An 18,779-nucleotide genomic window follows, 5' to 3' on the forward strand; every position below is an offset into this window, starting at 1 on the left:
TTCTTCACGGTACTAAACAAACATTTGGTGATGGAAAGAATGGTCTGTCTAAACCGGATGTACCAGTTAATCATATCTTCAAAGTACTTGACGTCATCAATCGAGTTCTCTTTACACCGTTTGATAATGAACAGCACATGCTCCAAACAGGTTGTGGTGTAAAGATGCTTGTCAGCTAAAGCGAAGAGACATTTCTGTCCTTCCGCTCTAGTGAACATAACCGAGTTGCGTCTCGGGTCGATCCTGCCCAGTAGCATTTGATTGAGATCACTGGCCGATCCCACAGGAGCAATTTTGGGTTTCTTCTTGAAGAATGTGGTGACCTCCTGATCCATTAGGGCAACCTCCATGATGTAGCAGGCTAACATCCTTTTGACATGGTCTAGAATGGGACCATATTCAGCTTCATTAGTCAAAAGGATATTATACAGGACAATCCAATCATGAGGATTTAGATTCGGTAGATCTGCCAGGGAGATAAGATGAGCAGTTCTTGCAGATCCCCGAATCAACTTGAACCGAACATTTATAAAACGTCCTTCAGTATAAGGTTTCAGCACCCGAACGTTTACAATCTTCTGGGCGCTCCAAGTAAGGAATTGTGGAGGAGCAGCCGCCAGATAGAAGTCAATGAGCTCCCTGTCAAGCTCAGCGTTCGGGTGAGGGACTTCAAAGATGTTTGAGAAGACGTGGAAGATGAACGCCTTTCGAGTCAGCGGCATATCGAACTGCGAATCGATAGTGTTGTTGCAGTCGAATGATATAACCGACTCGAGCCATAAGATGCTAGGAGTTTCAGTGGCCTCTTTAATCAAACGTTCCCTGGTCCAGGCAGGGAAGAGAGTCTTTCGGCTCTCAAGGAGATCGTGGGCATCTTTTTGTTTGCGTTCGGCTTCAGCAGCCTCTCGCGCCACACGACTGGCATCATCATCAACCTTGCGACTGTTCTTTCTTTTTAAAATGGCAGCAATGGTCTCCTTGTCGCCTTCTTCATCTTCTTCCTCAGCTATGTTTTTGCCTTTGTCCTTCACACCCGAGCCTAAAGCTTGACCAGTCGGATATGGTTCGGTCATGTGAGTAGCTTTGGAGGAAGGAGGTGGTTTTGATCCTGTCATCTCATCTCCCCCTTGTTTCGGAATGGACATGAAACTTGGTAGCCCTTCTACTTTGTTAAGAAGATCGATGGCTGGAGAGAGTTTTTCAGCAAGAGAATGCCTCACGGAAAAATTTAAGATGGGATCGTGTGCTTCCAGAATGTTGGATATAGCAGCGTGGACATCCGAAACACACGTCTTGATCACCTCCCTTTCAGAGCGAAGATCTTCCAGTTGTTGTTGGGATTGGGAGAGTTGAGTTGTCTTGACCTTAAGTGCGGTTGTTTTGGTTGCCATATCGTCCATTAACGAACGCTCGGTTGCAAGATCCTCTTGTAGTTTGTTGAGACGAGCATCAATGGAGGCACGAAAGGCCGAGTTGTCATCGCTTATGTTTTGGCGGAGAGTACCAAACGAAGGCAACTCCGATGAGACAAAGTTGGCCAATTGTTGAACAATGGGTTCCAAAGATGTCTGGGTGGCATTTGCACTTTCCTGCAGGGACTGAGCAGGGTAGAGGCGTCAGAAAATAGTTTATCGACTTTTTCGTTCACTGCCTCATAGGCTCTGGTAGAGGCTTCAATCGCAGCAGTTGCTGAGGCCACCGAATCATGTTGAGCCCTGGAGAAGGCATCAACAATCTTCTGAAGGGCAGCTTCAGACAGAGAGGACTGCTGGTTGGAAGAGGAGGCGAGAAGTAGGTCAATCTTCTCGTTGAGCTCTTTTAGATGCTTCTTTGTTACTGGAGCATCATCCTCCTCTTCACTTTGAACTTGAAACGGACTATAGTAGACCGAATCAAAGATCAGATTTTCACCACCAAGATAAGGGTTTTCACCCTCAGAGGCATTTTCAGGAGATGAAGGGGGTGGTGAAGTTGGGGGTGTTGTGGGTTTGGTAGGATCAGGTTGAGTGGGTGTTGGTATAATTTTGGTTGGTGGTTGAGTATGGGTAGTTTCGGTTGTTTGGGTTTTGGTTTGAGGTGGTTCGGTTACGTGTGGTGATTCGGTTGTAGTTGTAAAGATTGGTGGAGGGGAAGGAATTGGGGAAATTGGAAGTTCCTGATGGGTTTTGAGCATTCTAACACTTCCTAAGTGTACATGCAACCCTAATAACCTTGGATCTATGTTTGTCTAATTATCATGCAAAGTTGAATTCCAAGGTTATATTCCTATCTAGCATACATGGGGAACAACTTTAACTTAAAGTATAGATAGAATAACTTACCTTGTTGTTGTTTGTGTTCCTTGAAACCTTGTGAGCCTAGCACCCCAAGTGTGATGCCTCAAATGCTTCACACAACACCAAATGCTCTTGGAAGAACTTATGAGAGAACACACACTTCTCAAAATCGGCCAAGCCCTCTTGTTTCTCAGTGTAGCCGATTTTAGGTAGAGAACATGTTTCTTATATAGTGTTGACACATCTAGGGTTACACCCTAATGTGTCATGTCTCTTCATTTCCATGACCCATGGGTTTGTAACTCCCATGGAGCATCCATGGAGCATCCTATGGGTGGAACCCAACTTGATAGTCCATGGAGCCTTTTAGCCCACTATACAAGATATGGATGATTTACATAATCAACCCATATATTTAATTAGTTATCTTTTGATCACATAATTAATTCTAAATTAATTCTTGATCAAACTAATCAAATAATATTATTAATATATTAGAACTTATAATATATTAATAATCTCCAAGTGTTATTTCTCTCATTTAGTCTATCCAATTGCATGATGCCATGCAACCTAAATAGACCATGCCGGGTCGGGTCAAGTACATACCAGAAATAGTTATGGACTTAGACACCTTATCCAACAGTCTCCCACTTGGATAAGTCTAACAACTATTACTGCAAATATGACTTCAGGAACCGATCGGCAATCGTAGCTCTTTACAAGATTTCTCGAAACTGAGAAGATGATGGTACGCTATTTAAGATAAGTGATCATATAATCCTCTGTTCTAGATATCAGTCGGACAAATACACGGAACAATGTCTTACTTATTGTCCAACAGTTTGTTTCCCGATTTCCGATTTGTTTGACAAAGAACTTCATTGAACACATCAATTTAGTTCTGACCGGGCCCGGTACATAGGTCAAAACAAAATCATCGAGGGGCCCAGATATCAGCTTCTAATCCAAGAAGGAACAGATAAACTTCGACTCATATGTTTGTTCTACTACTCATTGAATTACACACAAGAGCGCGATTTCTAACATCGAGTTACCAATGCATTTTTCGTACAATCAATGCATAACCAACTTGTAAATAACAAATCATATCTCTAGGTTTAAAGACTTATATGATATTACCGTCTCACGATCACTCGAGACAGAATTCCATGAAGTGATTCCAGTGAGCGTGGGTTGAGTCCAATGCTCAGAACTTTTGAGAACTCATCATTGCTGTAGCCTTGTCCAAGACCTCTACAACCAAATATGATAGTCCTGATTCATATCTACTTCCGACATATGACCGACTGTGGAGGTTTGAATAATATGTTATACCAAACAAAAATTATTCTGGAAGTCAAAACATGCAAAAGAAATATAGTAAACGATCGACAAGAGATAGCAACAATTTACTCACTTTACAAATTTCGAGGTTATCTAACTACTAAATCTAATATCATCCTTCAGCCCTATGCTCCGAGCATGCTGGAGATGCTTAACCCGAGTCAGTTCTTTCGTGAGGGGATCTGCCGGATTCTCATCTGATGATACCCTCTTTTCCACGAGGAGTCCTTCTTCGATCTGATGTCTGATGAAATGGTATTTTCTGTCGATGTGTCTGGATCTCCCGTGATCCCTTGGTTCCTTGGCTAAGGCAACATCACTTTCACTATCACAGAAAATTTCCATTGGCTCTTTAATAGCTGATACAACTCCAAGGTCTCCAATGAAGTTCCTCAGCCATAACGCCTCCTTTGCCGCCTCGCTAGCTGCAATATACTCTGATTCACAAGTAGAATCTACCACTGTCTCTTGCTTGGAACTCTTCCAAGAAATTGCTCCTCCATTTAGGGTAAAGACCCAGCCCGACTGAGAGCGGAAGTTATCCCTATCAGTCTGGAAGCTAGCATCACTATACCCTACAACTCTCAAGTCATCACTCCCACCGAGGGTAAGGACCCAGTCCTTAGTCCTTTGTAGGTACTTGAGAATATTCTTTACCGCAGTCCAGTGTGCCTTGCCACGGTTCCCCAGAAACCTGCTAACCATGCTCAGGGAAAAAGCTACATCAGGTCGAGTACACGTCATAGCATACATGATCGATCCTACAGCCGAAGCATAAGGTACTCGACTCATTTGTGCTATCTCAGCCTCAGTGCTAGGGCTTTGTGTCTTACTCAGTTTGGCGTTACTCTGGATGGGCAACTCTCCTTTCTTGGAGTCTTGCATGCTGAATCTCTTCAGCACCTTATCCAAGTAGGTACTTTGACGAAGTCCAATTAGTCTTTTACTCCGATCTCTCAAGATCCTTATCCCCAGAATATAGGCAGCTTCACCAAGGTCCTTCATAGCGAAACACTTTCCAAGCCAGGACTTTACTTCCTGCAGGGTTGGAATGTCGTTTCCTATGAGTAGTATGTCATCCACATACAATACCAAAAAGCTAACTATACTCCCACTAGCCTTGACATACACACAAGATTCATCTTCACTCCTAGAAAAGCCAAATTCCTTGACCTTTTCATCAAAGCAAAGATTCCATCTGCGAGGTGCTTACTTTAATCCATATATGGACTTGTCAAGCTTACACACTCTATTAGGGTACTCGTTGCTGACAAAACCCTCTGGCTGACTCATGTAAACATCTTTAGCCAACTTTCCATTAAGGAAAGCGGTTTTGACATCCATTTGCCAAATTTCATAGTCATGAAATGCGGCTATGGCTAACAGAACCCGAATAGACTTAATCTTGGCTACCGGAGAAAAGGTCTCATCATAATCCACTCTAGGAATTTGAGAGAAGCCCTTTGCAACCAGTCTAGCCTTATAAGTGTGTACTTTACCATCCATGTCGGCCTTCTTCTTGAAGACCCATTTGCACCCTACAGTCTTTCGACCTGGTACATTCTCAACCAAGTTCCAAACTTGATTGTCATACATGGATTATATCTCGCTATCCATAGCCTCTTTCCATTTAGCAGACTCGGGGCCTGCCATGGCTTCCTCGTAGCTGTTAGGGTCATCTTGACTTACTAGTGTCCCATCACTAATAAGTGTCTCACCTTCTACAGTAATATGGAATCCATAGTAATGCTCAGGTGCACTCCTAACTCTCGTGGAACGCCTCAGAGGTACAGATTCGTCAATTGGCTCAACAAGAGTTTCCTCCTCAAGTTGAGGGCTAGAGTTTGAAGTTCCTTCACCACTTGACTCTTGAATTTCTTCAAGATCAATTAGCCTCCCACTGTCTCCTTGGCTTATAAACTCTCTTTCTCGAAAGACTCCTCTTCTTGCTACAAAGACTACATTGTCACTAGGTCTAGGTCTGTAGAAGAGGTAACCAAAGGATTGTTGTGGGTAGCCGATGAAAATACACCTCTCGCTTCGGGGTTCGAGCTTATCATGAGTCTCGCGTCTCACGAAAGCCTCGTAACCCCAAATCTTGATGTGGTCTAGTTTAGGTACTTTACCATTCCACATCTCGTGAGGAGTTTTGGCAACTTTCTTTGTAGGGACTAGATTAAGGATATGGGCGGCAGTCTCTAAAGCATACCTCCAGAATGAGATTGGTAGCGAAGCTCGACTCATCATGGAATGAACCATGTCCAACAAGGTTCGATTACGCCTCTCAGCCACACCATTCAACTGTGGTGTCCTGGGAGGTGTCAATTGTGAGACAATCCCACATTCCCTTAGATAGTCGAGGAACTCTGAACTAAGATACTCACCACCCCGATCGGATCGAAGCATCTTAATGTTCCTGCCCAATTGATTCTCAACTTCCTGTTTAAATTCCTTAAACTTCTCGAAAGTCTCTGACTTATGCTTGATTAAGTAGACATATCCATATCTACTGTAATCATCAGTAAAAGTCAAATAATAACGATTAGCATCCCTTGTGGCATGTTTGAATGGCCCACACACATCCGTGTGTATAAGGTCCAACAAACCTTCACCCCTTTCACAAGAGCCTGTGAAGGGTGACTTTGTCATTTTTCCAAGTAAGCATGATTCGCAACTATCATCTGTCTTTAGGTCAAATGACTCCAAGACTCCATCCTTTTGGAGTTGGCCTATGCGTTTCTTGCTTATATGTCCAAGACGACAATGCCATAATGATGCTTTATCCAAGTTATTATTATTAGTAGAATCAATACACAAAACATTATTTCCTAAGTTATCTACAATAGACACAACTTCATACACACCATCACAAGGTAATGCTTTAAAATAAAGAACATTATTAAAGAAAGCATCAATAGAACCAACTTCATTATTAAACGAAAAGGTAAACCCTTGTTTGTACAAAGCATGAAAGGAAATAATATTTCTTGCCATTCCTGGCGAGTAACAACACTTATTCAAAACTAAACTAAACCCACTACTTAGCGATAAAGTATAAACTCCAATCTTGGTGACAGGTGAAGCTTTCCTATTCCCCATGATCAAGTTTATTTTTCCTTGCTCCACATTCTCACTTTTTCTTAGTCCCTGCAAGTCACAACAAATATGAATACCACAACCGGTATCAAGGACCCAAGATTTCGAATGGGGTGAGTTATTAGAAATGATAGTGTAAATACCTGCATGGTTGGGTTTGACTTTCCCATCCTTCACATCCTGCTGGTACTTTGGGCAGTTCCGCTTCCAATGAGCTTTTTCATGGCAATAGAAGCATTCAGCCTCTTTTGGGTCAGAAGAAGGAGTAATGAAACCTTTCTTGGTTCCACTTGAAGAAGAGCCATCAAGGGTCCGAGCCTTGGTACCCTTCGAAGATCTCTTTCTCTTCCTTCCTCGACTTTTCCCAATTGCCAAAACCGGAGTTGAGTTTGGAGTAGGAGTGATAGCAACCGACTTCCTCTTAAGACCTGTTTCTGCGGTCTTGAGAAGTCCCTGAAGTTTGCTGAGGGTGACCTCTTCCTTGTTCATGCGATATGTCATGCGGAATTGATCATAGCACGATGGTAAGGAGTGCAAAATGATATCTATTGCAAGCTCCTCAGGGAAGTTCACATTAAGCTTCAGTAAACGATCCACAAACCTTTGCATTTTCTGCATGTGGCTCGTGACGGAATCTCCGTCCTTCATCATGGTTGTTATCATGGAGCAGATGATTTCGTACCTCTCTTGTCGTGCACTTTGATGGTATCTTTCCATCAAATCTTGGTGCATTTCATAAGGGTAGAAATCCTCATAGGACTTTTGGAGTTCTGCTATCATTGTGGCCAACATGATGCAAGCCACCTTGGTTGCATCTCTTTCATGAGTACGAAAGTCAGCAATCTACTGGGGAGTTGCAGTGGACTCATCAATTTCCTTAAGCTCCTTGTCAAGGACATATTCTTTGTCCTCGTAGCGGGTAATCATCCTGATGTTTCTGATCCATTCATTGAGGTTGGATCCATCAAAGGTGACTTTCCCACACAAACTCATAAGATTAAAGGAGCCATTACGATTCGAGCCAGAAGCATTATTTGAAGACATCTGAAAGAGAAGAACAAGTTTAGTATAGATTTAAGAGAGTCCTTAATAAATCACCCAAATGTAATATTAAGGCTAGGATCCAATCACAATATAATATAACTTAGAAGAGGTATGCCGTAATCTAAGCTATACTATATTTGAAAGGTAGGTGAATGACGATTCACCAATTTCCACCACGAAAACCGAAATATTAGATATTAGGTTTTATTGGATTTTTAGAAATTCCTAGATTCTTTGAGATTCAATGAACTTTTCAAAGGCATGTTTCAATCTCGAGAGTGCCCTCCAAGTTTTGTGACTGGGATACCGAGGATCACAAAACGAGGTGTGAAGTAACCATGCAAATCACTTGGTACCCTTAAAGTTTATCACTCAATCGATGTGCCGGTAAACCACACACGCTCCACCGATACTATAATAAACCTTAAGTCACCCTTTACCTACCTTGTTAAGTCCAAGTTAGTGTACCGGTTAACCACACACGCTCCACCAACGACTTAGACAAAGTGTAAAGTGTAATTTCATGGATTAGCACCTTATTCACATTTTCCTAAAGTAACTAAGATTGGGAATTTAATAAATATTTTAGTTACTTTATAATATTCATCATACTTTGAATGAGAGTTTATAAGTCCTTGTCTTACCCGTTCGGCTAACGACCCTCCACCAGTCAAGCAAGCGGTGGGTGAGAGTAGACACCCATTAAGTCACCATTTTATAGGCAACAACCTTATACCCACCTTATAGACCGGCTTCGTGAATGAGGCGTACTAGCGGTAAGACGACTTTATTCTTATACATACATACATATATATATATATATATATATATATATATATATATATATATATATATATATATATATTAAATCATCATAATATAAGTATAAGGGTTGAATTTTAACTTTTAAAATTCTAGGGGTTGGAACTTAAAGTTTTAACTTAACTTTTCTTGTTCCAAAACTTGAGGGCAAGTTTTGTAACTTTCAAAACTTTTCATTTCTTGTAACTTATGAGTTTAATAGAGTAATAAAATGAAGACTCTTCATTTTTCTAACTCTTGTGTTTGTTTTAATGGTTTTAATTCAAGTGTGACTCTTGGTTTTCCATAACTTGAGGACAAGTTATGGACTCCATTAAAACACATTATGATCAAGAATTAATCTACCACATAGGTTACAAATAATTCCTATGATCATCTAAAACATCATAAGAACAAGAACATGAATATGAACACAATCAAAAATTACATTTAAAACTTTGTAATTTTGATAACTAGTTGTTGTAAATGAATTAGCAAAGACATTACACCACCAAAAACAAGTTTTCAATTACCAAAACAGTTTAGGTTAATGTTTCTAATTCATTTCCAGCAACTAAATCGAAATTCTGCAATCAGTCGAGCCTACTCGCCGAGTGCATGAACTCACTCGCCGAGTTGGTTGAAGACACACATGAACTCGACGAGTCCCCCCCTATAGACTCGACGAGTCCACTCGCAGACAGCAAGATTTTCGACTTTTTTTTCAACTTTTAACACAAATAAAAAGCAAACAAGCCTAGGCTCTGATACCACTGATGGGTTTTGAGCATTCTAACACTTCCTAAGTGTACATGCAACCCTAATAACCTTGGATCTATGTTTGTCTAATTATCATGCAAAGTTGAATTCCAAGGTTGTATTCCTATCTAGCATACATGGGGAACAACTTTAACTTAAAGTATAGATAGAATAACTTACCTTGTTGTTGTTTGTGTTCCTTGAAACCTTGTGAGCCTAGCACCCCAAGTGTGATGCCTCAAATGCTTCACACAACACCAAATGCTCTTGGAAGAACTTATGAGAGAACACACACTTCTCAAAATCGGCCAAGCCCTCTTGTTTCTCAGTGTATCCGATTTTAGGTAGAGAACATGTTTCTTATATAGTGTTGACACATCTAGGGTTACACCCTAATGTGTCATGACTCTTCATTTCCATGACCCATGGGTTTGTAACTCCCATGGAGCATCCATGGAGCATCCTATGGGTGGAACCCAACTTGATAGTCCATGGAGCCTTTTAGCCCACTATACAAGATATGGATGATTTACATAATCAACCCATATATTTAATTAGTTATCTTTTGATCACATAATTAATTCTAAATTAATTCTTGATCAAACTAATCAAATAATATTATTAATATATTAGAACTTATAATATATTAATAATCTCCAAGTGTTATTTCTCTCATTTAGTCTATCCAATTGCATGATGCCATGCAACCCAAATGGACCATGCCGGGTCGGGTCAAGTACATACCAGAAATAGTTATGGACTTAAACACCTTATCCAACAGTTCCATCTCTGGGGTAGGGGACCGAGGTGGTGTATTGCCTCGTTGAGGAGATGCGTCTCCTTGAGAGTCGTCAGAACCCGAACTCTGACCCTCAGAGTCACTCGAAGAAGAGGGAAGTACAAGCTTTCGCTTCGGTTGGGTCTTCCTCTTCTTCGGCAGTGGGGATTGTGCGGCTTTCGGTTGTTTCCGCTTTTTAGGAGAAGGTCCCTTTGGAGCTTTGGATGTTTGCTTCCCTTTTTCTGCCTTTTTGCCCCTGCTCAGCGGTTTGTCTGCATCGTGAATTGACCTGAGCATATCCGGGGTCAGATCCCTTGGACCAGATGGCCTTAGCTCCTTGAGCTTCCGAATCAACCTGCTATCAGATGGCACGTCGCCATACATTGACTCCGGGATAGAGCCAATGAAGGAGAATTTTGATGCATCTGAGATGATGATCTTCTTGGTATGGAAAGTACCAACAGAAGACATCGATGCACCATCAGCAGTAGGAACATCAAATCTGTCCATGGCCCATTTTGTAATCAGGATCCAGAATCGGGCCAAAGATACCTCAGAGTGTCGGGATGAAGAGGAGAGGCTTTGAATAAGTTGTTTCCATAGGACAAACCCATAGTCCAGGTTAATCCCATTGTAAACCCTGTACATGATGGTGAGGAAGAGACGACTTGCACCATCTGATCCTGAACTTCTCTCCGACAAGCCCTTGAAAAGGACTGTAAATAGACCGTTCCACTATGGCGGTAGGCATGAATTTTTGAACCTTGCGACAGAAGTAAGAACTTCTGTGTATCCCATGTTGTAAAACATGTTATACAGATGACCTATCTGAACCGACTCCGGATGAACTCTTGAAGGGTCAGCAGCAAACCCTAGCAAGGTGCAGAAACGTGGGCGAGAGACGGAGGTTTTGTGTTCTCCAATCTCGAAGAACACCCGGTCGACGGCCTTGTAGTAGTATGCAGTCGCGTAGACCTACGATAGGGCCACCATCGACACCGATTCGATTCTGGAAAGAGCCGGAACAAGTTGGGAATACTTCAAACACTCTATGACCGGAGACATATAGGATTCGTACGCCAGTGGGTTAAGATCAATGACCAGACATTGTTGTGGGCGAATGGGAAGGATCTGTGAGGTAGCATGAACAGAAGCGGAATCAGCCATTGTTATAGGTATGAAGAAGATGATGAACAGGAAACTGTTTGGGAGTATTTGCGTTCTGGAAATTTTGAAGGTTGTAAAGAGGTAAAAGGTGGTGAAGTGGGCTATTTATAGTGGGTGATAGGAGAGAGAAAAATTGTTTCAAATCTCTTATGGAAATTTGAACCGGGTTATTGAGTGACAGATGGATGACAGTTGGGGCGTGCAATGATCATGTAGGACAGAGAGTGTCAGGTTCCTAGGATCACGCCGCCCAACAAGCGATGTTTCATAGGGACAAGCCGTTACTATTCCCACACGCGCATTTAATGTCACAGGACAAGAGAGAACTTAAGGTTTAAAAGAGGATTCCCGTTAAATTACGATCAACCATTTATTAAGAAATGTTGAAAGGCTTCTTTTAATTAGGCTAAATAAGAGTGGCTTGAAAAGAAATAAAATCTCAGAAAGAAAAATAAGAACACGATCCCAAGGGAAGAAATGTTTTGGGTGTAAACAATTTCATAGGAATCACTTAAAATTGGAGATTTTAATAGGGTACTTTCGTCAATTCTGTAGTGAAAACTTGAGCAATTTAATTGTTCACCATCAATTCATTAGGTGTGGAATTTTGGGTTTCACTTAGTTCGTAGTGACACAATACTAAGATCATAAACACAGATGTTGTGTAACCATAAACCTCAGTGGTAATTTCTGAGAGTCTCAAGGGTTACTAGGATGGAATGAGTGTAGTGGAGAAGTAATGTGGAGATGGTGTAAGAGAGCGAAGTACCTCTGCTGCGAAAAGAAGGACCAAGCAGGAAACTCTTAACTCATGTGAGAAAAGAGTGAGGTAGCTCACGATTAGAATAAATGAGTTGGCCTTATTGGGAAGACAAGGTTTGTGTATACCAGGTCATGAGGGCCATTATTCAAAATCTTATGAGGCTTGAGACACATACAGCAACATGCTTCTAGGGACACTTAGGTATTTCATCAAATCTATCCCCATAAACGAACACGAACACACAAGAAATGAAAAAAATAAAAAAAATTTGGAGTTTTTGAGATTTTAAAAAAATAAGACTTAAAAAAAAATTAGACATAAAAAAAACTTTAAACAACTTGAAAATTTGACAAATGAAAAACCGAACCCGAACATTCAGTTGGTTTCGGTTGTTGAAAATTTTGAAAAACCGAACCCGAACCTTCGGTTGGTTTCGGTTCTAGAAAATTCTGAAAAACCGAACCCGAACCTTCGGTTGGTTTTTGTTCTAGAAAATTTTGAAAAACCGAACCCGAACCTTCGGTTGGTTTCGGTTCAATAAAATTTTGAGGAACCTGGAAATTTAAGCAAACAAGGAAAAGAAATTTTTAACATGAGGAAAAACAGAATTGTACAAGAAATATACAACATTGAAAAACTACCTTTGAAGTAATGAGTGAGTCAGATAGTTGAACCGAACCCGAACGTTCGGTTGGTTTCAGTTCTTACGTTTGAGTTTGAGAGATAGTGTGAGGTACTGACTCTGATTCCATCATACCTAGTCCTTGCAATATTTTATTGAATGATGCTTCAGGAAGAGCTTTTGTAAAGACGTCAGCCAGTTGATCAGTGGTTCTTACGAAGTGAACTTCGACGTTTCCATCTTCCACGTGATCTTTGATGAAGTGATACCGCAGTGCTATGTGTTTGGTTTTGGAGTGTTGCACTGGGTTATGACAGATCCTAATTGCACTTTCAGAGTCACAATATAGTGGGATCTTCTTCATATTGAGTCCATAGTCTCGAAGTTGACTTTGGATCCAAATCACTTGTGATGTACAGGATGCAGCTGCAATGTATTCCGCTTCGGCAGTAGATAGTGACACGCACGTTTGTTTCTTGGATTGCCAGCTGACTAACTTCCCGTCAAGAAATTGACAACCACCAGTTGTGCTTTTACGGTCGAGTCCACATCCTCCAAGGTCAGCATCAGAATAGGCTTGAACAAAGAAGCCTGAGTTGGATGGATACCATAGACCTAAGGAGGTGGTTCGCTTAAGATATCGTAAGATGTTCTTCACTGCAAGCATGTGAGGTTCACATGGGTTTGCCTGAAATCGAGCACAATAACACACAGAAAACATGATATCAGGTCTGCTAGCAGTTAGATACATCAGTGATCCAATCATTTGACGATAGAGTGTGATATCGACAGCCGGTTTGTCTAGGGATGGGGTAAGCTTGGTGCCGAATGCCATTGGGACTTTAACTTTTGTGTCTCCCATCATACCAAACTTTGCTAGGAGAGTCTTCGTGTAAGCTTCCTGATTAATAAAGATGCCTTCGGGTCCCTGTCTTATGTTTAAACCAAGGAAAAAGTTAATAGGACCCATTGAGCTCATTTCAAACTTAGTCTCCATCAGCTTTCTGAATTCAGCTGTTAAGCTGGGATTCGTGGAGCCAAAGATGATGTCATCGACATAAATTTGAACTATCATAAGGTGGTTACCTTCCTTTTTGCGAAAGAAGGTTGGGTCAACCGAACCTTGTTTGAATTTAGACATCTTTAAAAATTTTGTAAGAATTTCATACCAGGCCCTCGGAGCTTGCTTGAGGCCGTACACAGCTTTATCCAAAATATAGCAATGATTTGGATGCTTTTCGTTCACGAACCCGGGAGGTTGCTCCATGTACACAGTTTCTTCGAGTTCTCCATTGAGAAATGCACACTTGACGTCCATTTGGAAGACCTCAAAGTTCTTGTGAGCAGCATAAGCCAGAAATATTCTAACAGATTCTAGCCTAGCTACTGGAGCGAAAGTCTCTTCATAGTCTATCCCTTCCTCCTGACAGTATCCCTTTACCACCAGACGAGCCTTGTTCCTTATAACATTACCTTCCTTGTCCAATTTGTTCCTAAAAACCCATTTGAGACCAACAACCGAAGCATCTGGAGGAGTTGGAATGAGGCGCCAGACTTTGTTCCTTTCAAATTCGTTCAGTTCATCTTGCATAGCTTGAACCCAATCAGAGTGATCTAGGGCAGAGTTAACTGTCTTCGGTTCAACTTTTGATACGAATGAGTTAAACATACAAAACTCAACTTTTGAAAATAAGGATGTCTGTTTTGCCTTCAGTTGTGATCGGGTCAGAACCTTTTCAGAAACATCGCCAACTACTTGAGAGACAGGATGATCTCTGGTCCATTTGATAAGAGGAGGGTAATTCGGATTAAAGGTTGGATCTAGTTCAACATTGATCATTTCTTCTGGCTCAGATTGGCTATCGTAATCGAGTGTCAGATCATCATGTTCGTCCTCAATTGATGAGCTTTGAGAGGCATGAGGTTCATGTGTTTCTTGTGGTACTGAGCTTCCAGGCGTTGAGGCATCTTCGGATGGAGAGGTATCTTCTGTTGGAGAATCATCTTCGGTTGGTGAAAGACCTTCGGTTGGAGTGGTAGAATTTAGTTTCCCCTGGACTTGTGAGCTTGGCTCCCCCTCGACTTGAGAGCTTGGCTCCCCCTCGACTTGAGCGTTGTTGGAAGGCGAGTCATTAGTGGTTGATCCTTCTTCATGCATTCTTCTTGCAGCATCTTTGACAATCTGCTTCATAGGATCAACTTTGTTGTCTGCTGCACCTGCTTCGGAGAGTGAAGCTTTCTCTGGTTCATCAAAGAGCTCCAGAAATGTCTCGTATAAATTGGCGACCGAAACTGTGACTTTGTTAGTTAGAGGAAAGATTTCCCCTGCAGTGTCTTCTTTGGCCTGTAGCTTCTTGACATAGGTATCGTCAAAGGTCACATAGTATGTTTCTTCCATCTTTCTCGAACGCTTGTTTAGGACCCTGTACGCCTTGGATGTGAGAGAGTAACCCAGAAAAATTCCCTCGTCTGCTTTGACATCAAACTTGTTGCGGTGTTCTTTAGAATTAAAGATGAAACACCTCGAGCCGAACACATGGAAAAATTTCACATTGGGCTTTCTGTTGTTCAGTATCTCATATGGAGTGAGCTTGAACCTCTTGTTGAGATAGGACCTGTTCTGTGTAAAACAAGCAGCCGAAATAGCGTCAGCCCAAAAATAAAGAGGTAAGGAAGCGAAACTTAGCATGGTTCGGGCAGCTTCACACAAAGATCGGTTTCGTCTTTCGACTATTCCGTTCTGTTGCGGTGTGTAGGGAGCTGAGAAATTGTGACTTATTCCCTTTTCTGCAAGATACTCTTCAAACTCCCTGTTCTTGAATTCGAGACCATTGTCGCTTCTGATGTTGCGAAAAACCTTCTTGAGTTGTACTTCAATTTGCTTGATAAACACTTTCAGCTTTTGAGTCGCTTCAGATTTGAGCTTTAGAAAGAACACCCATGTAAATCGTGAAAAGTCATCAACAATAACAAGAATATACTTGCTACCACCGATGCTTTCGATAGATGAAGGACCACACAAATCGATATGAAGTAATTCGAGTGGTTCAACAACTTTTGTGTTGATTATAGATGGGTGACTTTTACGATTCTGCTTCCCCATTTCGCATGCAGCACACAAATGATCTCTGTCGAACTTGAGCAATGGAAGACCCCTAACATGACCTCCAGTGACAAGTCGGTTGATATCTTTAAAATTGAGATGAGATAATCTTCTGTGCCACAACCAGCTTTCTTCGGATTGAGCTTTTGACAACAAGCATATAGCTGGGTTTCCTTTGATGGGTTTAAGATTTAAGGGAAACATTTCACCCTTTCGCTCTAACTTGAGAATCACTTTCTTTGACTTTTTCTCTATGACTTCAGAACCATCATCATCGAACGAGACTTTGAGACCTGTACCTCCGACAAGCTGAGATACAATAATGAGGTTGTGTTGGAGTCCTTCCACATAAGCCACCTTCCTTATAGTAAAGTCCCCATTTGTTATCATCCCGTATCCCTTTATGGTGCCGAAGGAATTATTTCCAAACTTGACGTTGCCACCATTTGCAAGAGACCTGTATTCCCTAAGCTCCTCTTTCCTCCCTGTCATGTGACGTGAGCAGCCACTATCGATGTACCATTCTTCGTCGAACTGCTCGTCACTTATAACCTGCAAAAATTAGACAGATTTAGGAACCCAAAGTTTCTTGGGTCCACGTGAGCTTTTCATGGGAACGGGAACAGTAAGAGAGACGTCAACAAGATAAGTTCATTTTATAAGAGTTGTTTCATCTTTCCTTTTAATGGTAAAAACTTTTATTTTGTTAGGATTGGATGTGTTCGGTTTGGACTTTGGTTTGGATTCATTCACCTTCTGCTTTCCCTTTTGTTCAGCTGACGAGTGAGATTTTTGAGAACAAGAGGAATCAGTTTTAGAAGAAGCTGGAGATAAATCAGTGGAAGTAGAGGAATTAGATGAACGAGAAGAATTAGAATGAGAGGGTTTGGATTGAGAAGATTTCCTGGCTGGAGACTCTAGGTGACCCTTTTGCTTTTGATCGTTGGAGGGACTGACCTTAGAGTTTTGTTCTCTTTTGACTTCAGAACCGAACCTTTGTGTTCGGTTGGAGCTGTCTTTGGAACCGAACCTTTGGTTTCGGTTGATATCTTCTTGTGAACCGAACCTTGGCTTTCGGTTTTTCTGACTTTCAAGCTTTCCTACAGGATTGTTTTAATACTTTAGATTTTTGTCTTGGTGTGAGAAATATGCATTCTGGGAATGCCAGAATTGTTTCCTCTGAGAAAGGTTCTTCCTGTATCTATTGTTCCTTTCTCTCTTCCTATTCCTCATCTGTGTAGGTTGATGATGAACATTTGCTTTCGTTTTCGGTGTCTTCTTGGCTGGTTCCTTTTGAACTGCAGGAGTTTTACTTTGAGCCGAAGGAGCAGAGTGAATGTCTTCTTTTGCCGAACAATCATTCTTCTGAGGAATATCTTTTGTACCACTGGTGCTTGGCTCATCGAAGTTGTCCGGCTTATTCAAGGGTTCAGATATGTATCTTCCTTTGCTCTTCCAGGAAGTTCTTTCAGATAAACCAATGGTTTCGTCTGCATTATCAATTGGAGCTTCCCAGAAGTACTCATCGCAGCCATCAGCATTGTCTTCGTTTACAATGGCTACAAGTTCAGCTGTTTGATGTTCGGTTACTCCTGTTACTTTGTATACTTGATTCGGAGTGGTCCTGACCTTTTGATACACAACTGCTTTCTCAACTAAAACTGGGGACTTTTGATGGGACAAACGAGCGAACTCTACTGAATTTTCAGAAATAAGATTCTTGTGGTTTTCAGGTTCGCTTTTAGTAAATTCTGAGCAGTCAACCGTGTCCTCTACAGAAATTTCACTCATGTTTTCGTCCTCGTTAAGCTCAGATGCATTTTCAACATCAATTTTGTTTTCTGAGCTTACGTTGGCGTTTAAAGAGTTAAATTTTTTCATGGTTTCGGTTCTCAGTTTAAGTCTGTCATTTTCATCCAAAAGGTTTTTAAGCATGTCCTTGTAGTCCTTGGATTTAATGAAGGACTCAATTTTGTCCAGTCCATATATATAGGTCGGATTGACATCATCAGACGATATCACACTCTCACAATCGTAGGCTTTGGCATCGATTTCATCTTCCTTAAACTCTAGGAAGGGCAAAATCATGCGGTGGATCTTTTAGCCTATTTCACAATCCAAGTGAAGCTGAGTAATATTAGAGTATAAACGTTTAGCTATTAAACAAAAAACATTCCGCTGTTTTAACAATTTTAAATTGTCTCTTTGCAAATAAATGTTTTCGTCTCTAACTTTAACTAATTCCGACTCCTTTAACTCGATCCACATTCTCCGCTCCTCACTTTTCGATGCCACCCTGCTCAATCGATCAGTTAGGTTAGAATTGGTGACTCGAGTTTGAGTTAAGCTACTATCTAGATGAGAAATTCTTGTATTAACATTTTTTAGTTCTTTCTCATATAAGGTTGATGGTACTTTAGATGAAACAAAAACAGATTGTACCTTCTTTATCAGTTCATCGAGCTCACTGAACTGTTGGCTAAGTGGTTTGGCCGCAAAACACATATCCTCCTGTACCTTCGGTCCATCGCTTCCTCCATCGGTGTTGTATCACCTCATTTGAGATACATCAGTCACCATGAAGCATCTTCCTCCACAACTTTCCTCCTTAGCCACATAAGCCTTTCCATGGGTAGGCTTCCTCACTTCTGAGTCTTCTGAGTCGGTAGACCAAACTTCCGTGCTACCGAACTCGTCACCTTTAACCGAACCCTGCACAATAAGAGCATTAATAGAAGGGTTAGCTGTAGACTTCTTCTTTCTCAACTCGTCCAATCTTTTCTGCAACACAACTTCCTCATCATTTCCATCATCTTTTTCAGCCATCTTCTTGAGGACACAGTCCTTGGCATAGTGGTTTTTCCCACCACAGTAGAAACAGCTTACTTCTGAATCCCCATCCACCTTCGGTTCCTTCTTGTGCTCCTCAGCCTTCGGTTCATTGTTCACCTTTTCAGAGCTGTAACTCCCCTGCCAGTTTCGGTTTTTGTTGCTGGGGAATCTCTTCTTTATGAACCTCTTGG

Source organism: Lactuca saligna, chromosome 3 (assembly GCF_052625555.1).
Source record: "Lactuca saligna cultivar CGN05327 chromosome 3, ASM5262555v1, whole genome shotgun sequence".
Taxonomy (NCBI): Eukaryota; Viridiplantae; Streptophyta; class Magnoliopsida; order Asterales; family Asteraceae; genus Lactuca; species Lactuca saligna.